The sequence below is a fragment of the Cebidichthys violaceus genome, unplaced genomic scaffold (genome assembly GCF_023349555.1).
Source record: "Cebidichthys violaceus isolate CVI_PGR_0920_01 unplaced genomic scaffold, fCebVio1.0.p SCAF_116, whole genome shotgun sequence".
Classification (NCBI taxonomy): Eukaryota; Metazoa; Chordata; class Actinopteri; order Perciformes; family Stichaeidae; genus Cebidichthys; species Cebidichthys violaceus.
Genome location: NW_027176281.1, coordinates 120,437 through 145,773, shown reverse-complemented (window position 1 = coordinate 145,773; position 25,337 = coordinate 120,437). Strand labels below are relative to the sequence as shown.

At 45.0% G+C, this 25,337-nt stretch overlaps 1 protein-coding gene across 2 annotated transcripts in view; it reads right to left on the bottom strand.

The window, feature by feature from the left end:
- The window catches only part of znf536 (zinc finger protein 536), a 63,849-nt gene extending 40,124 nt beyond the window's left edge, over nt 1–23,725 (bottom strand). The window contains exon 1 of one of the 2 annotated variants that reach the window (XM_068705389.1): nt 23,619–23,725. The gene's annotated coding sequence lies outside the window, so the exon portion shown is untranslated. Of the gene's footprint in view, nt 1–17,655; nt 18,122–23,618 lie in introns of those variants that run through there. The other variant, XM_068705390.1, reaches the window with a different exon arrangement.
- Nucleotides 23,726–25,337: the final 1,612 nt, after the last annotated feature.

Genomic DNA, 25,337 nt, shown 5'->3' with positions numbered 1-25,337 from the left:
GCAATTTTATGATCGGTTCCGATGAAACATCATCTATCTGAAATCTGATAGAACATATTTGAGTGCTTGCCTTGTAGCCACCAGGCGCTGTTGTGCTTCCACACCACTCTGGCTTTCTGTCATTAGCGATGCATCGCCCCGACCGCAGGCACAGATTGTGTTTTTTATAAAAAAAATAAAAAAATAAAAAAAAAACAGTCCTTGCCAGCCGCCATCTACCATCGCAGGCCTATTATAAATGGCAAATCACTGTACAGCTTTGCTTACTCACTCTCACTCCCTCTTTTTAAATGGCAGTGCTTGGCCAGACTCCACTGCCTCTCTTCAATAACATGTGTAGACGGCCCTTTGTGTTACAAGCTGCTGGACGCTTGGTAGTTCACACTTTTTCCATCGACAGAGCTTAGAGAGAGAGAGAGAGAGAGAGAGAGAGAGAGAGAGAGAGAGAGAGAGAGAGAGATAAATGTATGCTTTATCACCTCTTTTTTTTTCCAGACTTGCAAAGTGTGATTCTGAACTGCGTAATCCTGCTCATACACTTTTAGGTGATACGAGCTGAGGTCAAAACGTGGTTTTGTGCAAGTCTTTAAGTAATATTAAAATGTCAAATTACTATCCAAATACTCTGAGTACAAGGCGGACTCTAAAGATCACTTACCAATTACTGAAACCTTAATATATCAAGGAGAATAAATCCTTCAGGAGAAAAGAGGGCGGAGAAGAAAGGAGAAAATGTCCTCTTGGGAGACGTTGATATAACTTTAAACATGCCGAGTGAGGGCTTTACGCACAAAAAGGGTTCCATTCAAACTGGTGCGAGGCACAGCAAGAACGGGCTTCTCTCACAAACCTGCAGTATTCTCCTCTCTTTGTATTTTAGGCCCTCCTTTTACTCTTCCCACACACACGCTCAATGAAGATTAATACAGGATTCATGTCGAAAGAAAAAGAAAGCGAGAAATAAAGAGAGAACAAAGCGAACCCTTCGATTAGCTCTTCTTTAAAAGCTGTCATCAGCTCAGGTGATGAATGTGTTTCACATCCATTTGAGATGTGTACAGTGCATTACAACCTGGAATTTAAATTATTATTATTATTTGTATTTGATGTAATGGGCTGAGGCAAAATATTCAAAACTGGTAAAGGGAAATGAAAAAAAAGTTTTAAAAAATGACTGATATATGGTGCGTGCATATTCACCCCCTCTGTTGTGAAGCACTTAAATAAGATCCGGTGCACCCCAATACCTCAGGAGTCACATAATTAGTGAAATAATTTCCACCTGTGTGCAGTTGAAGTGTCACATGATCCATCACATGATCCATCACATGATCCATCACATGATCCATCACATGATCCATCACATGATCCATCACATGACCCTACGGAGCGCCGCTAAACCCAATCGTTACAAAATAGGAGATACATTTGTAGCGCACAGAGGCCAGACAAAAAGGCATGGATGAAACTAGTGCACTAGTGCAGTGTATTTGATTCTATATCACATGGCCAACGCTCCTCTCACCTCATCAAGACCGATAACCGAGATGAAAAGTTACTTCAGAAAGTATTCAGTGTCATCTGTTACTCAAAGCTTTCAGCTCGGCTAGCTCTACACGGTGCATATTGAGCCGTAAATGCCATTATCAGGTGAGCTCTTTGTTCAGCTACATGAGATCCTCACGCTCACAGCTGCTGAAGGAAACGCTTTAGGTTGCCCCACTTAATACTTCCTCTTCCACATTACTTTGCTAAATTTGAAATTGTTTTAACATATTACCTCTCTGGAAATGCTCGGAGACGACCGACAAAGCACAAGTTTACAAAGTCCCCCAAGCCGCGTCGTGTTAAACCCGAGACGGAAAAAAAAATACATGGACTGCGAAACTTTGTAACTTAAACTGAAATGAAATAAATAGCTGAGAGAGCATGATACTCCCTGTACAAAAAAAAAAATCCAATCATCATGATAAACAATAGCAAAGGACACAAAGCATCACGCAGGAGATAATGAGGGGGGAGAGGCACAAATCAGTGTTTCAGGTCTGAAATGACACGAGTCTGAGGCATTCGAAACGAGAAAATGCGTGCATGGTGCGTGCATGCCGTACGCAGTTGATGTTATCTTGCAGGTCTTGCTGCCCAACAAATTGCACTGCTGTGTGCAAAAGAGAAAACAGAAGATAAAAACAGGTCACTCGTTTTTCTTTTAGTCGGGTTTATTGTGGCAGCAAATGAGATGTAAAATAATTGGAAGGTCGGTTCGGGCGGAAAAAAAAAAAAGTTCCTCCAAACTTTTCCCTCACAGTGAGGCTAACATCTCTATTGGCAGCTTTGAAATCAACAAGAAAAACCTAAATCATGTAAGCTACAAACATTTTTTTATTGGTAAATGCCGAATATCATGACCAAATGTGGGGAGATTAGGACGAAATCAGCTGACAGTACGAGACCCAACGAATCAAGAAGATATTAAACATGACACACCGGTCAATACAAAAAGTGTCCTGACAAAGTTTAAGAGAGAGTTTGTATTTGCGCAGGTTTTAGGTCAGGCGTACGTCGTCAAACCCGCCCCCCCAAAAATCGTAGACCCCGATGTCTCGGCGATCTTCGTAATGAGCCAGAGATCGGCCGAACGGCGTCGTCCGAGTTGTAAAATGCAATATCCGTAAAGTCTCCTTCTGTTTACATGAAGCGACACACGGAATCTCCACCTTAAACAACAGCTCGGCACACGTAGCGCACGGTATGTGCTGACATCAGACTACAGGCATTCTGGGTACTCAAGCACTTCTCAGTCTGTCTGCAGCTGCCATTCTAGCCACCAAGGTGTGAAGTTGCTGTAAGGTGTCAAGGACTCCCTATTTTATTGTCGCCACACGCTCATGTAAAGCCGCTCCTCTGCGCTTGCCCGATGAAATACATACAATGCGCTTTCGCTCTCCCGACGGAGGGAGGAAGTGAGGCGGGGAAGAACGAGAATGAACGAGTTCTGAGATGAGATGGATTTTTTTGTTTATCTGACAGGTAACATCCCACCTTTTTTCTTTTTTTTGTTCCTCCTCTGTCTCCGAGACAGTGGCGTCTGCCTCGCAGCATTACTGTCAAGCTGATCTATGATGGAGCCGCTCTTAACTTCCCCTTCCACATGTTAGCCTTATGGGTGTATTCACACAGAGTATGTTCAGCACTTGGAGGAGGGTTATTTATTTATTTATTTATTTTTTTCAATCAATTTGAGCTCTAGAAAACAAGTGTCGCTAGAGCAGTTCAGGCTACAAATGCTGTGTTGAAATGATGAAAGTCAAGGGAACTTTTGACTGGTTCTCAGTTTAAAAGAGAGCAGAATTGGGTTTCAGAGAAGGTTAAGATGGGAACCATCTACCTCTTCACCTCTAACATTATAATATAAAGGACCCGCTGTATGTTTAGTAAGTAATCTCTAATGTAATGATGATCTCTGGAAATTCAAATTGCTATTTTCACCGGTTCACCTTGCCATGACGCAGTGTTTCCGACAGGGAACTAACGCCGGTCACTAAGCTCTCGCCAACGGTAGTCGCTAGCCTAATTCACTAACCCTTTAAAACACCAAAGTCACACAATAACACAAAGCAGCTAACTGATTGGGGTAGCGGTGGGCCGGCGACTCTGCGAGGTAAAATGACGGTTTTCTTCAATGGAGTCTGGCGTCTCTGGCGTAGGCACTGACGGATACAGCGGCTCCAGTTGGGCTGTACTGTACTACAGCGTACACTTAATCTGTTTGTTTCTGCAAACTCTATCCGCTGTAGATAACACACCGACTACGGATACGCAGTTCATACAACCGCACCTCAAAACACGCACACAATCCCCTCGAACTTTTCAGAGATGCCGTTTTCAAATTGAATTATCGTATGACCGTGCATACGAGTCATCTGTGTACTCTGCTGCGGTTTTCTAGTTTAGTGTGACGCACAGCACAACACCGACTCGACTGCGAATGATTCAGCTCGGCTTTGCGAGTGTAAGCAGCGCTCAAAACATTTCAAAACACACGCAGACGGTTGTTGCAACTTAAATATGAGTAATGGCGTACGGAGCGCGGAGGTAACTCGGATCTGCGCGGTTCGCCGTCGTCAGACCACACACACAGACCTCACAAGTACCCGCAGCCGTCGCTGTGTGACGGGGAGCACCGCAAGGGACGCCAGGCACTTTGTGTGCGCGCGCGTGCGTGCGTGCGTGCGTGCGCGCGTGCGTGCGAGAGAGAGAGAGAGAGAGAGAGAGAGAGAGAGAGAGAGAGAGAGAGAGAGAGAGAGAGAGAGAGAGAGAGCGCGAGGGAGACCTCAGAGCCCCGGGGACGGCGTGTCACATAAGCTCCATCACAAGGCCGCTTTATTGGGCCTGGCATGGGTCAGACCCCTACTGTCATCTTCAAATATGCCCGCCACCTGCTCACTCACTCTCTCACACACACACACACACACACACACACACACAAACATACATGATCTGACATCCATATGTGTACACGCTCACCACACACACACACACACACACACACACACACACACACACACACACTCATGCATACACAAACCAGCACACATGGCTTGCAAAGAATTCATCTGGTGTTTTCTGGTAATTGCAACAAAAACACCAAATCTGGACATGTCACATTCATTTCCCAGGACCCCAGAGTGGAGGGCTAATTTCAAACAGCCTCCCCCTCTCACACGCAGACCTCGTCTTTTCTTTTTTTTTTGTTTTCACCCTCTCATCTCAGAAAGAGAAAGAGGAAAAAAAAAGAGAAAAAAAGAAAAGGGGGCCGTCTTTCATACACCGGCCAGTTTCGCAGACGGTTATTTGCTTAAGAGAGGGCAAAACTGACTGATATTCTTTATTCGTCTACCCGGAAAAGTGTTCATGCCACTCTGCCTTCAGATTCCACATGTCTAAGATATACGCCCAGGCCCTCGGTGCCAGGGACTCGGCCGCCAATAATTTAAATTAGCGCCGCAATAAGATCTGCAGCGCCGCCGCAATCGGCCCCGAATGCATAAGCAAATCAAGCCGCTCGCTGCCCTCTTTTGCAACTTACGCCAATCTGGTTTCTCTCATTGTGACTTCAATGCAATGTAGATTCAGTGCATGTGATATTCTGCCGCTTGTGTCTCGCTTTGTGGTCATTTCTTCTTTTTTTTTTTGTTGCCTTTTTGGTGCGTTTGTGAATCCATTTACTTGCGACCCGCACACAACTGGCACACTGAACTCTCCATTATTGCAAAATTAGCTCACGTTTGTGAGAGTGACAGTGTGTGTGTGTGTGTGTGTGTGTGTGTGTGTGTGTGTGTGTGTGTGTGTGTGCTTTTTTCTTTTTTTTTCTCCCTCGTGAGCACAAGTGTGGTTGTGTGTATGACCGTGTGAATCGGTGTGTGCGCACATGTCTGTTCTGTGTGTGTGTGTGTGTGTGTGTGTGTGTGTGTGTGTGTTCCCTGATGGAGATAAGTCTGAGTGGTTAGGAGGGAACAGATGTCAGCTGGTGTCGGCTGCCAGGAAGACTGAACAAAGCCAATCACGTTACCTTCCTGTCCAAAACGCATGGCAGAGGGAGACCTGCATCTAACAACAATTTGTGGTATTAACTCTGAGCATGCCACCCTGCCTGCAACCCCCCCCTACCCACCTCAAACACACACACACACACACACACACACACACACACACACACACGCACACACACATAAACACACACACACCTCCACCATCCTGTTTGGAATAAATCTGGTAAACGACTGGTGGAGATTGGAAAGATTGCAGGGGGAACTGACAAAATGGCGTCCGTAATATGATCTGCCCTTGTTTGCTACAGTAGCTTAATCATTCATAAGCCTGTACAATGGAATGACTGGCAGGCATTACTAGTCTCTACCAGGGTCCTTTGTTCCTGTTCACGAATTAATCTTAACTGTTTCTATTTGCAAGCCATCGTTCGTTAAATCAGACGTCTGAAAATTGTGTGTGTGTGTGTGTGTGTGTGTGTGTGTGTTTTTTTTCAAGCTAAAAAAAGACAAAAACAACCAGCATTTGAATGTTAACTGACTCACTGCTTCGGATAACTAACGCTCCTTCTCTCTCCTCTCCCTTTTTTTTTTTTTTTTTTTTTTCCTCTCACCCTCTGTCTCTCTTTCAATCTCTCCCTCTCGTTTTCTTTCCCCGTCGAACACAATCATATTAGCAGTAAGTCCCTTCATGCTCTAGGATAAAAGTGCAAAAGCTAATTTGGGAGAGAAACGCACAGATCTTGATTCTTCTGGAAGAGTGAGAGTGAGTCACGCAGAAGAGCATATTCACCATGTATCGTAAACAATAGGGAGCAGCGAGAGAGGAGGCTAACACGCCCACGCATGCACACGCTAACACAAAAAAGAGACGTAAAAGAAAATATCTGAATTACAAATCAGGACATAAAGTCAGAAACGTCCAATGCCATTACCATTTTACTATACAAATGCAAAATGGAGTAATAGGTCCAAACAAAGCTCTGCGTTTGTTGATTTAAAACTCTCTCAACACTGATAAAACCGCTTTTAAGAGGCCTGCAAAAAACACAAATTCCCCTTTTCTCTCAAGCCAGCGTCTAATCTCAACGACGGCGAGAGCTTCTGTTTTGAGGAGGAGCGCCGTCGTCCCAGTAGGACAGGCAGACAGACACACATGTCCCCCTCGTTGGGCAGCAAACTGAAAGACCCGCCAGTCTGCCCAGTCGGGCAGAGGGCTGAAATGGCCAGCCCTGGGACTGAGACGTCCCGTTTGGGCTCGGCGCACAGAGGTGACTGGCAAGACCAAAACCGGCTGAACCGACTCTAAAGTCTTGTGGGTTGCTTCGGATCCAGTCCAGACCATGTGTGACTCACAAAATCTCCCCCCATCTACGCAGCGACAGTTGAAACTAGAAGAAGACGCGCTTTGAGACGACAGGACAAGCATCCAAGTATAAATGTGTGTGTGTGTGTGTGTGTGTGTGTGTGTGTGTGTGTGTGTGTGCGCGGCAGTCGCCTTGGCATCTTAGCCTTGACTGACAGATCCTTAGAGATTGTTACAAATCTGTTAACCTTTGACCTCGCCACAGAGTTGTAAAAACCACACTCCATTTCCCTTAAGACTTTTAACAGCCTGCAGAAGAGCCGCGTTGGCGTGTGTGTGTGTGTGTGCGCGTGTGTGTTTGCCTCTGTATTTGTGCGCGTGTGCCGCTGTGTGTGTGTGTGTGTGTGTGTGTGTGCGCAAAGTAACCCTGAGGTTAAAGAGCAATCTGCAGCCAATTAAGCGCTTCACTAGGAGGGCCCTGCTTCCACGAACGAGAGGAATGCTCCACGAGCTTAAGAGACGGGGACTTGACTCAGTGCTTTTGGAAGCAGAGTGTGTGTGTGTGTGTGTGTGTGTGTGTGTGTGTGTGTGTGTGTGTGTTTATGTGTGTGTGTGTGTGGTAGCTGTGTGTCATGGTTGAGACGTTTACAGTGCAGGTTTGTGTGCTGGTAACAATTAAGTGTCAGGGAGCTAATGTAAGGGTTTAAAAGTTCACCACGTAGAGAAGACTGGTGTTGTGGAGCGCCTGGAAGCAGCAGGCCTGACCTGGAACTGACCACCTGCTGAGCCAATCACAGGCTCTCAAAGCCTCTGAGGAACAACAGGCATGGAGGGAAAACGTTCGCTACAATGTTGACATGCATCTACGGAACATGGTGTTTGCAAGATCTCGCAACAGTAAATCATTTCTTTTGGTTTTCTTCTTACATTTTTTTTTTTACCCTACATGTCCCTCAGAGGTCCATAGTTTCCCCTAAATCATTTTTAATAATATTTTATAATAATAAAACAATGTTTGGCCGACTTCAGAATGTGTTTTTTGTTGTTGGATCGTTGTCATTGTACATTTCTGCAAACGACGGATACTTTGAATCTTGACATTTCAGACCCAAAAAGGTGTTTCACATCAACATTTCCACATATGCATATATCAACGTGATCAACGTCATTCTCAACTACATCGAGGTTTAGGCATCTAAACGACTTGGTTGAGTTGAATAAAAGGTCAGGTTCTGGGTTAAAGGGTCATTTTAAAGGGTCACAGGACACAGACAGTGGTCTCCTGGGTGAAAGTCCTGCGTTTGACCCAACCATTCACTCCCTCAGGATGAGCACCGGAGGATTATACAGCACATGTACTGTTCTTTATAAAGTGTCACAACAGCAGAGTACCTGCAAGATGACCTAATAACTACGCCTCTAACTGAAGAAGCTAAATGGAAATCATCCGTTTCATTACGAGCTCTTCCTGCTGAGACCTGTCACGATGTCATCAGTGAATAAAAAGGCATATTATGTACCGAAGCGTTCAAACCAAATACTTGCAAAAAAAGTGTTTGTTCTTTGACATTTTTCTTTGGTTGTGATTTAGTCTCTACTGAGTGTTTTTTATGTGTCAGTTAGATAAAGAAAAGATAAATGCGGCCATCTGTTGTATGAAAATCACACTGAAAGCCAGAGAAAAAAAAAAGAAAGTGCATGGAGCAAAGTGAGGAGAGGAAGTGTAAAAGCAGGAGGGCAAGGAGGGAGGCAGGGAGGAGGGTGAGGTCGATGTCCGTGCTGCTCTCCTTCTCCCGCCCCCCCCCTCCCCCCGTCCCTCCACCTGCACCTCCTCCCAGCAGCCCCTGCCATCCATCAGTGGGTGAGCGGAGAGGATCGGGGCCCAGAGTAATGAGCCGTAAGCCCCCTTACACGTGTTGACGCGCCGCTAAATAAGATCCATTTACCTAGGCTACCGCCGCCGCGCCCCGCCGACGACTGGAGGAGAATGCAACGCCCTCCCCGACAGCCTCCCCCCACCACCACCACCACCACCACCACCACCGACGCGCCTCACACACACCTCGTCACACACAGCAGTGCGCTCTGGCTGTTTTCTGTGTTTGAGCTTGCTTCCGTTCCTCCCTGGCTGGTACAGTGTCTATCTGTGAATCTGACTGTGTGCGTGTGTGTGTCTCGGTGAAAGAATATCTACGTGTTTGTGCAGTGTGTGTGTGTGTGTGTGTGTGTGTGTGTGTGTGTTTGTGTGTGTGTGTGTGTGTGTGCCTGTGGGCAGGGAGGACGGCGTAGTGATCCAGTTACTCAAGACAGACAGAAGCAATCGTTCTCCAGTTACAGAGTTTTCTCCTAGACTTGAGGGCATCACTGTCAAGTGTCGGGGCCATCAGGGAAGTCTCGCTTTAGACGATTACACTCAATCTGGTGTGTGTGTGTGTCTGTGTGTGTGTGTGTGTGTGTGTGTGTGTGTGTGTGTGTGTGTGTGTGTGTGTGTGTGTGTGTGTGTGTGTGTCATGGGAGGAGGACCATGATGTGACCTCCACTGCTCTAGATGGGCTACACTGACGGTTAGTTACTGCTTTTGCGACTGATTTTGTTTTCCGAATGATCAAAAAAGAAAATCAGTTTCAACGAGGATCAGAGAAACTGAAGGTCCGTTCACAATGACTGGTGACACTGGTAGAAGAAGAATAAAAGGTGCGTGTCACACTCGGCTCCTATGTGAAACCCAGCCAGTGTACGGGAGCCAACGCTGCTCATACAAAGCGTCCTCACATAACAAAAGGGGGAGAATGGCGAGAGACACGGAAACAGAGAGGGACGGACAGAAAGAAAGGAAATGTTCGCAAATCATAGGAGGAAAAAAAAAAAAAAAAAAGGTGGAGGAAAAAAGAAGAGTGAGGAAAAGAGAAAGAGCCACCGGGGGAAGAATGAAAACAGGCAGAAAAAAAAGGGACAGATGAGTGAGCAAGGCTTTAGTAGCGCTGTTGGGGTGAAAGAGAATGCCACTAATAATGAGATGTCTATTTTACCCACCAGCTCTCTCTCTCTCTCTCTCTCTCTCTCTCTCTCTCTCTCTCTCTCTCTCTCTCTCTGTCTCTGCTACGCCTGTTTTCCTCTGGCCCCCATTATCAGTGCACTTGAACCCGGGGATAACAATGAGTTCACAGAGATTGAGAAGTGCCTGGGCCTTAATTGTATGTATTTAGTCACGCAAACAGAGGCAATGGCCTGAGAACGCCTAGTTAGCCAATGACATCATTTAGCCACACAGCCACTTTAGCTCAATGGGGCTGCTGTTGCGTACCGCTCTCCGTCTCTTCACCCTCTTTACCCCGCCTGCCATCGCTCCGTGTCTCTCTGTTCGTCTTTCACAGATTCCCTGAGATGATGCTTCGATCTCTACATGTTAAGAGTTGCGCGTTGTGTCATTCTACGCATGACCCTTTTTTTTTTTTTTCACACGCCGTATTTATTTGCAGAAAGTTTGATCTTCAACGAAATGCAATCTATTTCAGGGTGACACTTTCAAACTGGTTCTTTTTCTGTCCATCCAACAGTGTTTCGATGCATCTAATGTACAATCATTTTGCTTTGTAATTAAATCCAAAATGTTCCCGGCGATCACCGAAATAATTGGTCAACTGATAGCCTCTTTATGATTTATCATATTTAATTTTTTGTTTTATTTGCCCTGCACTTGTGTGTGTGTGTGTGTGTGTGTGTGGGTGTGTGTGTGTGTGTGTCTGTTTGTTTGCATGCATACTTTTGTCGATCAATGGTGGTTGCTGGCAGTCACAAAGATGATGATGGCACCGAGATGTTAGTGTGCCTCACTTGCTCGGCACAAAGAAGGGTATGTGTGTGTGTGTGTGTGTGTGTGTGTGTGTGTGTGTGTGTGCATTCGTGTGTGTGTGTGTGTGTGTGTGTGTGTGTGTGTGTGTGTAAAAAGGAGGGGTGCTTCTCAAGCAGGGGTGTCAGCACTTGAAAAATCAATCACCATCTGGGCTCATTTCATACAAAGGACAGAGGGAGGGGAGGATAACTCACAAAAACACACACACACACACACACACACACACACACACACACACACTTCTTGCATCTTTCATTTCATGCAAAGACAACAGAGGGCAAAACTGTACAGCAGCGTGGTGCCCCTCTTGTCTCTTGGCCTTTCTGTCTCAAGCGAACACACACACACACACACACACACACACACACACACACACACACACACACACACACACACACACACACACACTCCTCGCTCGGCTCCTGCCGGTATAAAAGCAGGTGTGATTTCCTCGCTCGGCCCGAGGTTGCAGCGGCTGTAGCGAGCGGCGAGCGTAGGCCCGCAATTGGAGGATTGAAGGGTCACATGCGGAGGGGTGTATTTCGGGCGGAAAGCACCGGCCGCGCTGGGGCCTATCTAAGCCATTAGCCCGGCGCTATGTGAACACACCGCATCGGGGCCGGCGAGCAAGGTCACCCAAAGCAAACACGGATAAGAGGAAAGAAAAGCAGAGGTTCGTCTGCTTGAGTTGGCACCTCGGGTCAATGGGTTTCCCTCCTATTCAGCGCGTTTACAGACGCTGCTTTAACTCGCTTTCAGAGCCCGTTTTTCAGCTCCGCATAAGGCACTTTTTATACGAGCAGAAGTGAATGTTTTATGCAAACAAGATTTTTCTTCTTTTAAAGTATACACAAAAAAAGCGTTCGAAGGCTGAAAGCGTTTGTGTGTGCGTGCGCATGTGTGTGACATGATTTTTGCTGCGGCGCTGCCTCCTTTCAGTAGCACAGTTGTGTGAGAAATACCAGTGGCAGAGGCTGCTGAGGCAGCGAAAGCATTTAATACTCAACAAACAGTTATCTAAGCCCATATCCAATAGCTAGACACCACTGTAATGTGACCTACATACTAAGTGAATAGGAATTTCTTTTTTTTGTATGTAGGTTGGGGTGCGGTGGGGGTAAGGGCACAGGTTTTTTTTTTTTTTTTTTGGAGGGGACGTGAACAGAACTCATTCAAATGGCAGGAAGAAAAGTATTCCTTTTTGCTTCCACTCTTTTTTTTCTTCTTCCAGAGCAAGAAGAGAAAGTAGAGTATAATGTAACAGGACATATTGTGCCCTCCTAAGCATTGCACTCTCCCTCCTTTGTCCATTTTGACCCTCTGGAAAGAGGACTTACTTTTTGAGAAATTGATGAAATGACAAGTGGAGTGAGGCGGCGTGTTTTTCTTTTCTTGTTTACTGGGACACAAGAGAGTGAAGCATCTGTCTCAGGGATGTAGCAGAGGGTGAAGGCACCAAACGTACTGCTACCACAGCCATAGTATACAACGCTCTTCCTTCTCATAATAAATAGTTTAAAGATGATCTAAACTATTGGTATAAGAGGATTTGATCTTTCATAGTTAGTCAAATTAACCTCAACCACACCCTTTTAATAAGGGGCTTTGTTGCCTTAACCTAATGTCCTGTGCAGACAGAAGTTTATTTTGAAAAGATAGTATGACACGTCAAAAACTGACACTGGGGTGGGGGGGACCTGAACCGTGAAAGTTGGAAGCTTAGGGCCAATGACCAAAAGTCCGTGTTTGATGAGATGAGAGTGAGAATGTGTGAAAATGTCGGCATTCTGTAAACTACAGGACGCGTTGAGTGTCAACATTTGTGAGCCAAAAAATATTTTTACGTAACGTAATAACGTTAAATGTAATAACTTCACAACGTAATAACGTAACGTAATAACGTTAAATGTAATAACTTCACAGCGTAATAACGTAACGTAATAACGTAATAACGTTAAATGTAATAACTTCACAACGTAATAACGTAACGTAATAACGTTAAATGTAATAACTTCACAACGTAATAACGTAACGTAATAACGTAATAACGTTAAATGTAATAACTTCACAACGTAATAACGTAACGTAATAACGTTAAATGTAATAACTTCACAACATAATAACGTTAAATGTAATAACTTAACATAATAACTTAACATAATAACGTAACGTAATAACGTAATAACGTTAAATGTAATACTTAACAACATAATAACGTAACGTAATAACGTAATGACGTTAAATGTAATACTTAACATAATAACGTAACGTAATAACGTAATGACGTTAAATGTAATACTTAACAACATAATAACGTAACGTAATAACGTAATGACGTTAAATGTAATACTTAACAACATAATAACGTAACGTAATAACGTAATGACGTTAAATGTAATACTTAACAACATAATAACGTAACGTAATAACGTAATAACGTTAAATGTAATAACTTAACATAATAACGTAACGTAATAACGTAATAACGTTAAATGTAATAACTTCACAACGTAATAACGTTAAATGTAATAACTTCACAACGTAATAACGTTAAATGTAATAACTTAACAACGTAATAACGTTAAATGTAATAACTTAACATAATAACTTAACATAATAACGTAACGTAATAACGTTAAATGTAATAACTTAACAACGTAATAACGTTAAATGTAATAACTTAACATAATAACTTAACATAATAACGTAACGTAATAACGTTAAATGTAATAACTTAACAACGTAATAACGTTAAATGTAATAACTTAACATAATAACTTAACATAATAACGTAACGTAATAACGTTAAATGTAATAACTTAACAACGTAATAACGTTAAATGTAATAACTTAACATAATAACTTAACATAATAACGTTAAATGTAATAACTTAACAACGTAATAACGTTAAATGTAATAACTTAACATAATAACGTAACGTAATAACGTTACATGTAATAACTTAACAACGTAATAACGTTAAATGTAATAACTTAACATAATAATTTAACATAATAACGTAACGTAATAACGTTAAATGTAATAACTTAACATAATAATGTAACATAATAACGTACTTTAATAACGTAACGTAATAACGTTAAATGTAATAGCTTCACAACGTATTAACTTCACAACGTAATAACTTAACGTAATAACTTAACGTAATAACTTAACAGCGTAACAGTGTAATACAATAACTTAACAGTGGAACGTAACAGGATAAATAAATAACTACCGTTAGCAGACTGTCTTACCTAACAAGCATAAACATAAATGTTAACTTGGTTCCACGCGGGACATGAACAGCTGTGTCCTGGGTGAAAGTCCTGTGTTGGTTCGACCCGGCCTCATTCAACTTATCCGTGGTTTGCGGGAACGTTCTATGCCAACATCTTTTCCTGGTGACTTGGCCGGGTTATCTACCTCACCATTTAATACTTCCCGACTGCGTGGGTTGAGTTTCTTACTGTTTTCTGGTGCCAAACCTTGAGAAGGGCACTGCCTCGGCTGGTTGCAGGGCACAGAATTAAAAGCCCATTATGGATAATTTCAGGCAGAACTGGACAGATTCACTTCAGAACAGTCTTGATAGGTTTGGTCCCAGTCTCAGCCTAAAAATTGATGAATGAATAAATGCATGCACTCACACACACACACACACACACACACTCATGAGGACACAGTCAATCTGCCTGGCCACATCAACAGAGCAGGTGTCCTTAGTAATGCACCATTGCGCACTTGGATCTCTGCATCTCAGAACAGAGGGAAAAGAGGGAGGAGGGAGAAGCAGAGAAAGAGATAAAGGACAGTTAGAGGAAAGAGAGGGAACAAGTGTCAGTGGTGGTATGTGTGTGTGTGTGTGTGTGTGTGTGTGTGTGTGTGTGTGTGTGTGTGTGTGTGTGTGCGCGTATGTTTGCTAGCTGTTGGAATTTGGAGGCATTCTGACGATCCAATAGCCAAATTAGAGGTAACCCAAACTACAGCCTGCCTCCGACACGATGTACCAGTGGAACTTGTTTAAATGCACCTAGTTTCTTTGCGCGAGAGCGACAGACTCACGCTCTCATTATTTTGGGGATGATCAGAAACATCGAGAAGATGTCTTTTTTCGGTATCCGTATGAGAAATATTTATCAGGAAGACAAGCTCGACTGAGGAGAAACTAAGCAGACAGACGTACTTAGTAAAGACCATGCCTTTGCCCCCTGCTGAGTCTCAGCAACATGGTACATAAATAACCATTATGAATCATGCTGTTTGGTCTCACCCTGCCGTTTCTCAAATAAGATCCAGTTTCCATTTAGCCACAATGGTGATGAGCAAGCCTCCTGCGACGCCGCACCATTTTGTGAAAAGCAACTAAATAAAACAAGTTATGTGTTTATCTAGTGCTTTAATTTCCTGGAAAAAAAAACAACACAAATCTGGTATCGTCACCCAGTTCAGTATCACATTTTCAGCTGCTCTGTGTTTACACGTCGACTCGTCTGCCTAATAGGCTCGCATCCAGTCTAAACCTACACCAGGCCAGAGGGCGAGCCGACAACAAAACAGCCCTGCGGCTCAGATGAAAAGACAAACTGCTGCTCAAACAGGACCATTAGTTTGCAGAATCAGAGGTTACCCATCTATTCTCATAAAGGATAACAACATGGCCATCATTGTGCGAAAGTTTGCCTCAGTCAAATGTGATAAAGTGGGCTTAGAGGGATCCAATCTGCCAATCAAGAACGCACAATCATACCGTTAGCCGTAGCCACAGATGCGCGTCTGGGCCGGCGCTTGTTGCCTTTTCCTCTTTGGCACCGGTTCAGAGACTTGGGTGGTTCGCTCACATCGGGCCTCTGTGGCCCAAGAGATTACACTCCACAACCTTTATCCCGTGGCAAATCTATCCTTAGGCCGCGCATTTTTAAACCTTGTAGCAGAAATCAAGCCTCCATTGAGGGAACGTCCTTTGTAGAGCTTAAATACATCCCAATGTGTCCATCAACAAAGGCCTCTACCATTCCTCCTCGCTCTCCGTGACACACTAAGTTCAGGATTGTCCGACGGGCCTGTGGGTGGGTTTTTTTTTTTTTTTTTTTTTCCATTCTTCCTTTATTTTGCTCCTTCTTTAGAGCATTAGGGCGAGCAGCCATTGAACTACAACCGCTGCTATAAAAATTCATCAGGATTAAAATGACCTCACACACAAAATTAAAGTTCCCCAAATGTACACAATAAGGGCCTGTATCTTTTTTAAGACATTCTCAGCTTCCTTGGGAACACGATTGTTTCTTGACAAAGTGGTCTCCGCTCAACAATGAGCACCTTTCAGACGCACACAGGGACTGCCTTTAGAGCTGCGGAGAGAGACGGATTTCACATATCAATCAAAAGAGAGCGGGGGGGGGGGGGAGGAAAAAGGGCCCTCGTCTGGCGAAAGTGGTCCTTCAGGAACCATGAACAGATTCAAATGGAGTATATGCTTTTCTCTCTTACCGCCACTATTCATAATAGCGGAGGACGCAGGAGTAGTGGAGAGGGAGGGAGAGTCCTCTTAACACGCTTTTTTTCCCTCTTTTTTTTCACTTGTCTTCCCTTATATGGGGACTGAAGCATGGTCCCTCCGCCTGGCCCTGAAATAATAAGACTGTAGTGGATGCCCAGATTGTACAACATTGGGAAAAAAGTTGCTTTGTGAAGAGGCCAAGAGGGCCCACTGTATTCAGTCTGTGTGCAAGCTTTCATGTTCTCGAGTTTGTACATGCGAGGCCTTGTGTGTGTGTGTGTGTGTGTGTGTGTGTGTGTGTGTGTTGGGGTGGGGGTGGGGGGGGGGGGTCCATTCCATTACACCTGCGCGATGGCATAATGAGCCCATGAGTGTGTGCAGTGGGCCACAGCCACCCACTGCGCCAGCCATGCACACCACTGCCGCTAATCATGTTGAAAATGAATAAGGTGTCAGAGTGGGTAATTCACAGCTGTATTAAAAGCAGCGCAGCCTAGATATAAGGTACATAAAACAAATTCAATACAGCGTTCTGGTATGGAATCTTTTTTTTTTTTTCTTTTTTTTGTGACAGCTGTATTAATGGCCGCCGCCTCAAAGGTCTTCTTATTAGGTCACTGGCTACATGTTTGACCTTCTACACTTTCCGAGGCAGGAGTATTCAGATCATCTCCGACTCACAGCTCACAGGAATACGGAGAGCAGAGGAGCGGACGGGGGACGGGGGACGGGGGACGGGGGACGGGGGAATTGGCTTAAATCTACAGAGTCAGTCTAGTGTTCAAGTTACACCGGAACTGTGAGCCACGCGAGTCATTTTCACTACAGAAAACAGATCACGTATCAAACACTAGAATTACCGCGGTCGACCGCCTCCGCCAACAAGTCAAGTTGCAGTTTACATCCGTGTCTGTCCAAAATGTCATCGCTGCATCATTTCATCCTGTGAAATTGTCCTAATTAAAATCTGAATTCTTGAGTTGAGTCCAAATATGCTATTTGTGAGGTCACCGTGACTTCTGCCCACCAAAAATTCGAAATCGGTCCAAGTGGATGTTTGCGCTAAAACTGCTAAATTCCCCCGAGGCGTCCCTGAGACGTCGCGCTGACGAGAGCGAGACGGACGGACGGACAAACCCGAAAACACACCGCCTCTGCGCCGGCGACAGCTGCAGATAAAGTTACACATTTTTCAAATAAATATCACTGCGGCTACTCTGCATTGCTGATGGGTTCAGTCTGTGAGAACTATGAGACACAACAGGAAAGAGATGCAACTTTTTTTTATATATATATATAATTGCTGTTTAATACAGTATATGTCTTTAAAGCCAGTTCATCCAAGCTCTGTTTTAATTATGGAATAACAGCATGTAAGGACAAAAAATAATAACCATTCTACTAAATGTTTTGAATCTGGGAGTTATAGTTTGTTTATTTTCTTACACAATTTCCACTAATTTCTGTCGGTCGGCATCTACACGACAGGGGGAAGACCGCTCCACGTTTACATCACCTCACCCTAGACCTCGGTCTGACATTAAAGTGGATCTCTGTGTAAAAAAAAAAGAAAGAAAAAAAAAAAAGTATTAGTATTCACTGCATGCATGTGTGGCACATGTGTGCTAATTTTAAAAAGGGATGCTGTGAAAGTGTGGAATTGGGGACAAGGCAGCCTTGCACCGGGCCGTGACACAGACTTATGTTAAACCTAATTAGATCATGATAATAGCTTTAGGGCCCCAGTGATCAATGCTAGAGGTCTGTGGAGATGAACTTTCCTTAAGTTTCATGCCGCACGCTGGTTGTACTCAATTTTTTATTGCACACACACACACACACACACACACACACACACACACAGATCAGAGTGGTTTGCAGACACTGTGGTGTATGATAGCGTTATTTTAAATATGCATTATGTATCAGTGATTTGCCATGCTAGTGTTGGTCGGGAATGAGTACGATTTGCTCTGATCGATGTGTGCGGTCAGCGCCGGACTAATTCAACAGTTAAATAGCGCGCATCCGTGCTACATCCAGCACCAAGGTGACGGGTATGAATCAGAATTCCTTAAGCCTGTTTGACATCACCTGAGCCTCTCCCATAATGCAATGCACCCACAGTGTCTCCACATCGCATTTCGAAATTAGGAGCTGCTTTCCGTCATCAACCTTACGGTGGAGTCTAGTTTACAGCTTTACCGACTGCTCGGATCACTCTCACTGAAGACAAAAAGGATTCCTTATGCCTCCATTACGATCTAATGCAATTTGTGTAATGTAATATTTTAACACGTCCGCGTCTGCTAACGTGCCAGTTAGCTAGCTAGCTCGTGATTAGTCTTGATACCGGATGCTTTGGGAATCCCTGCACGTATCGGTTGTGGTTGCGCCGGTAGTTGACTCTCGAAGCTTCCTCCTCCGGCCTACTTAACCCTGCCCCGACCCGGCAAGTGGTGCAGAGGAGCACATTTACGGGACGAGCGTGTAGAAATGAAGAGGCAGGTTCACCAAACGGCAGCAGCTTACGTTTGCTTGTGTTGTGTTTCCCGCTCTGTAACTACCTTCTGGACGAGCTCCAGTTTGGAACCAACATTCTTGGCCTTTTTATGAAAACCCCGCCCACAAATTTAATTTCACAACTGTCAACTGTACAGGCTGGCATGCACCCACTGAAGCCCAGTGTACTTGTGTGTGGTCAAGACACACAAGAAACATTGTCTTTGGATGCTTAAAGTATAGTTCTTTCCCCCTGTGGGCAGGTCTGGAGAATACTGGTCTCCTTGAATTGATATAGCAGCTTTTAAACCACTACATACTACGTAGAACTGTATGAACTGTAGAACAGCTTATTGCGTCAGGATTCTAATCAGGTTGTCTCCTGGCCACCTCTTTGTGTAGGTGTGCTCTCCTAGCACATCCATATTGGAAGAGACCCCGGGGCAAACCAACACTTGGGGGATTATATACCCTGTCAGGTCTGGGAACGCTGCAAGAAGATCGGAGCTATGTCTCTGGGAACAAGGACAACACGGCTGCTTTGCTCAGCCTGTTGCCACAATGTCCCAGCCTGGGATAAGCTTTGGAAAATAGATGGATGCATTACAGTTTACAATAACCTCAGCTTCAATCAGCCCACTGTGGACATTTACAAGCTTTATCAACAGACACTTACAGCCACCCATAAAGTAAATCACCCGTCCTTCCATCCCCATCTTCTCCTCCTGCATCGTAGCATTATCGGACCGGTTCTTCTGTAATGCGCCATCTGTTTTTCCATATGCTTACAATCACCAAAAGGAATCCGTTCTAACAGATAACTAATTTAGCCTGCAAAAAAGCTGGTATTCCGACTCGCAACTTGTCCGATTGTGTCACCTCATCCCTGATCACACACGACCCAGATCATCCACTCTTTGAGAACATTACCCCCCCCTTCCTTCTGGACAGACTACCATAGACTACCCCTGAACAGAAAGGCCAGTTCCTACAGCCATACGAGCTTTAAGTGACCTACGCCTAAGTTATAATCCAGGCTGTGGTATGTAGAGTGTTTATCCATGTCTTTTGTCTCTTTGTATAGTTTGTGTATTCTAAATAAAACAAACACAAAGACAAATTCTGCATGTCTTACTTGTTTGCGTTGTGTGCAGAATGCACCGACTGTGGAGAGGAATTTCCTCCTTGAGGACGAATAAAAAACAATCCATGTTAGCCTTTAGGAACCCACTTTAGTTTAGCCCCGTTAGATGATTCTATGGACGAACATGTATTTTTGGAAGAAATCTGTGTGTGTGTGTGTGTGTGTGTGTGTGTGTGTGTGTGTGTGTGGATGCAGTACTTGTGTGTAGAGAGGGGCGTTCAGGCCTCATTTCCCAAAACACAAAGGCTTTCATGAACACTACTATTTGCCAGAGGTCAACTTGATTCATAATCTATTAGTGCTGGGTCAGTTTGTCTTTTCAGTGGCAGTACCCGGCCCGCTCCAGTTTGACATGCTAGCCCGCTTGGTGCCAAGCACAGAGATGACGAGCGGTATTCCAAAAAAAAAAAAACTGCCAAAGTTGTTCGAATTTGAGTTCTCAATTTTGCTTCATATGCCGTCAAGAAGTGACACTGGAAGTGGACAACACAGACGTATCTGTCCATCGATACAACCAGCTGTCTAGACAAAGGTGTGCTGAACGATATACTGCCCCCCCCCCCTCCCAAAACCTTCAAACAAATAAAGGATTAACATCGTTTAGGATACAATTTCCCCGACAGAAGAAGGCCTCCGTCTGCTCGCTGTGGTAGAATGGCGAGGTGTTAAGCTTTCCACTGCGACATCTATCTCCCGCCACCACCTTGAGGGCATCTTTTAAGCAGAAGAATTTAGCCATTATGTGGCATTAACCTCATTAGAAAACACTCTTTAGCTGCTCCAAGATAAAATTGATTTACAGCTGCCATTTCCACCACTGCTCTCGATCAATGGTTAAACTATCCCTTTTATGGCCCCGTGCACACTCTCTGCTCTTTTCTCCGGTTTTCTTTAAACTGCTCTTTAATTTCATCGCCCCCCCCCCCCCCCCCTCCACTCTTGTCCTCGCCTGCCAGGTATGTAGTCGCCGAGTGGAAGAGGGCTTTTTTTTTTTTTTAACCCTCCATGGTCAAATACGGGGCCGACTACACTTCTTGAGAGAAGATAAACACGACGTGATCCCCGGCAGATTCCTTGAACCTATTAAGCACCGAGTTGCTGTCTTAGTCTTTTCTAGATGTGGGAGTTTCACCACAGTCAGCTCAATTTGCGTGGGTGGTCTTAATTGAGGTTTTATCTTAACACAATGTCGTACTGTTGTTCTTTCCAACTCTTACCAAGGTTGCTTTAGTTGTTCACAATTTAGGAATGTGATTAGCCTAAGCAGCTGCAGATGTACGACCATGTTCAAAAACTGATTTCAGAGAGGGGTGTGTGTGTGTGTGTGTGTGTGTGTGGCTGGATCTTGTAGGAATATGGGGATTAGGTTGTTGCCAAGTTGTGATTGTAATTATGGAAAAAGTTATGCTAAAGTAAGTAAAGCATACAAAAGCAGCAGGGACAGGTAGGCGTTATAGGAATGCAACATGTTTCTTGGAATTTAACAGAGGTTGGTATGATATCTTTAAAAAGTTCTTTGTAGGGCTTTGGAGGTAGCGTTACTTAAGTTGCGTGACAAATAAGTCAACGCGGACTTCTGGTTTCAATCGGGACAGGAATAGTGGCCTCCTGGGTAAAAATCAGCCAGACCTCCTCCCACCTTTAAGTCATTACGTAAGACTTGATTATGTGGTTTAATGACAAATTATACTACATTACTCTGCAACAGTGTATGAGAACATAAACACCTGAAGTCCCTGGAATATAATAATATCGAGAGCTTCAGAAAAAGTGAGTAAGTGGACATAGAGTTGTGATTTTTTTTTTTCTAAAGTGATTGGCCAATGTGGCGAATTTCAGGGAGTTTTGCGCAGACGACCGGGGGGGGGGGGGGGGGGGGGGGCTTTTGGATGCTCTGAGCGAGCAGGGTTTCCACATGAAGTAGACGGGTACGACCGTGCAGAGCTTCAGCCGAGCGGAAAATCCACAATCTATGTCGGCGTGGCCAAATGTCAGTGTATGCCCGCCCACCTCTGACAGCTCAGGTTTATGTGGACGTTTAAGCAAAACACTCAACGCTGTATTTCTTTGACAAATCAATACGACCACCATTTCAGCTCTCCTTCCCTCCCTCCCTCCCTCCTTCCCTCCCTCCGTCTTGTGCTAGCTCCTTTCTCATCTCCCTCTGTCTGGGAGAATTGATCCGCATGGATGGAATGATATCAACCGACGGATAGAGTGATACGCCCCGCTCCCTCCTTCCTGCCCTCCTTTTCACCGCACTTTTGACACATAAATAAAATATGTGGCCTTTTTGTTTTTTCGATTCGCCGCGGCGTTGGTTCTGAGAAGAGGAATACGGTGCACGGGGGCTCACATGGAGCTGTCGGTAGACAAGAGGGAGCTGAGAGTCGGCTGGTTGCCATCACTCACTGTTCACAGGCGCCCTACAAAATCCCCTGAACTTTCCGACACACGCATTTGTTAGAGTGACACAGTCAGATTCTAAAGAATGGCATTAGAAAATAATGTGAGCGCTAAATTATTCAGGCTTTTTTTTTTTTTTTTTTTTGCCATAATGCTTCACTTTACAACCACACACAGCTGCACACACACTAACACACAGACATATACTGTGTGTCTAAATATATATTTATATATTTATATATTGTGGCAGATCCATTTAGTGTCAGCGTCCAAATTTAGCAAAGGAAAGGATGAGAGAAGGTGCTGTGAGGGGAAAGAAAAGTTACTGTGCCACTGTATCAAGGTGCCAAACCAGCACTGCCGACAATCCCCACTTTAATATCAACCGAAATAAATCACAACCGAGGGCCACGAGTTTTAGGGCCCCCTCCCTCCGCTAATAACAGACGCACGCTACATGTCCATCCGCACCTCGGCTAGATATTCCTGACATGACGGCGAAGGCATTTCCACAGCCGCGCAAGAAATAGACGCCGGGTGAACTAACCTCGGGTCCTACGGAGCACGCCAGAGCGCCGGGCCCGGGTCTCGCAGGCCTGCGGGGTTTCCGCTCCGCTCGGTGGGACGGACTCTGACTTCCTCCTCACGCCTCCCCAGGCACCTCATTGCGCTCCCCCCTCCTCCCTGCGTCTGAAGCCCTCGGACGTAGAGGTGGAGTCGCACACGCACGCGCGCATACCTACGTGTTACACAACCTGCAGTGGGCACTTGCTCACTGCACAGCGTCTGGTCTATAAGCGCCGACTGACAAAAGACAGACAGACGGCTTGGACTTAAAGACAGACAGAGTAGCCCTACGACAAACGGATAACTGATGGGATTAAATAGGAATTATCTGTTGATATGGCCGTGCAGGTCCTCTGTGCATCCGCGCACAACGGATGTCCCAGCCAACTGCTGTGTGTGTGTGTGTGTGTGTGTGTGTGTGTGTGTGTGTGTGTGTGTCATTATCATGATCATCCTCATCATCGCAGTGATCGTCATCATCGCCCCGCACAGATTGCATGGGCGCGTGGATAACTGAAAAGCTGCTGAATCAGGCGGTTCTCCTCCTGGCTCCTATAGTCTTTCTCTCTCTTTTGCTCCCCCAATATTCCTCCCTTCCTTCGCTTCCTTTCTCCTCCGCTTGAGGTAGCTTTCGCCACGTTCACGCAGAAGGCCGCTGTCGGCAATAAACACCTGAGAAACCCTGAAGGATTCCACAGCTGGTGTGCCCTCTGCCTCCCTCTCCAGCCCCAAGTCTCCTTTCCCTTAGCCCCCCCCCCCCTTCCCCTTTTCCCCGAAAGCCCTTAGTCACCTCAGTCGGTGGGTGGGGGGAGTTTCTTGGACAGCGCGGCAGTGTGCTTAGCCCCGTTAAGCCGGCCCTCAGCTTCAGCTCCGCTCCTGGTCGGCACTGATCAGGGAGTCCTGGGAAAGAGAGAGGCAGAGAGAGAAGATAAGGAAAGTGCTGAGTTCACCGCCACCGCCCCCCTCCTCCTCCTCTTTCTTTGCTTCGAGCATCCCCTCGTCGAGAAGGGGTCTCCCCCCCCCCCCCCCGCAAAAGAGGAGGGGAAGGTGAATCGACTGGTGCACTGCTGACAGCGCACCAATAACCCGAAGCTCTCCGCTCCTTCTCCTCCTCCTGGTTATCCACCAACTTTTCTTCATCTCAAGAACCAATAACACATAACTATTATAATAAGTATGAAAAGGATCAGTCTGCTGATATTCCATTTTTTTTTTTGCCAGTTTTAAAAAAACAGGCCTCATTTGCATATTTTACAAATATTTCACCAACCTTTTAATACTAAAAGTATTGTCTTAATGAAAGTAATGAACTGGGGTTTAATGCTCATGGTGATTCCTATCAGTTGTATTATTTACCTTATTCACCAGTAGTGTCTTCAAAATGTATGTCATTTTACAAAACATATCTTTAAAGGACATGTTAAATTCCTTTCGTTGTGTACTGTATGTTGATTAATAACAGAGTTAATAACAGCGTTAATGACGGGTCTTCTGTCGGGAGCAGAGCTCTGCGCTCGCAGCCAGTTGTTCTAAACATCTGAACTCCTCCTGCACATTAAGGCATTAAAAGGGAAAGAAAGAACTCAGACACAGCTCCTGCGTAGATCTGCAGTCACATATTCCATGCAGTAGATATCCAGGTCATTAAGCAACATTTTGACACCTCTTGTTATTTACTACACCAACCGCTTTCCCACCTCGTTTAATCAGACTTTACTAAAACCCGCTGACTCAGACAGAAACCTTCTCTCTCTCTCTCTGTGTTTATGTTTATCTCCTCAGCTCCATTCTGCTCTCTCGCTCTCTCTCTCTCTCTCTCTCTCTTTGCTTTCCTTACTCATATTTTCCAAAACGTCTATTTCACATGTGTCTGGGGTTTTGGATGGGGCCGAGCCGCAGAAACATCACAAAAGAACTAAATAAATTGAGCTCTTTTCCACCCGCCCGACCTGAAAGACTACGCTTATCAAAGGCAGTAAAAGGTCTCGGCTATGAGTTGCGACCACCAGATGCTGAGCGGAGGTTGCATTATCGCGGTGCGGTCAGGTGGTAAACTTTGCGATTTAGACGCGTTTTACCAAAGCAGCCCTCACGTATATAATATATTTAAACATTCAAAGTGGAACACGCTGTTTTTTTTTTTTTTTTTTGCCTTAGAAGTGGTTTACCTTCGATTTTCACTGCTGGGAAGGGATCACTTGAGAGGAGGAGGGGGAGTCGGATTGAAGGGAATTAGATGTGGCTCAATACAAGTTATCTTTAATGGAGGGATCCTGGGTGAAGGGATTCAGGAGGAGGGGGGGGGGAGACAACCTAGATGTAAAGTGTTGACAGCCGTGTTTGGTGCGGTCCGACTCTGGGGGTCAGGTGTCGCACACACACACACACACACACACAAACAAACAAATTCTCCGTCCCTCGCTTTTAACGGGAGCTGGAGGTAATGTTGCTCTCATCACGACGACCATCTGATGTCAAATTTCACACAGCGGCGGGACCCTCGGCAAGC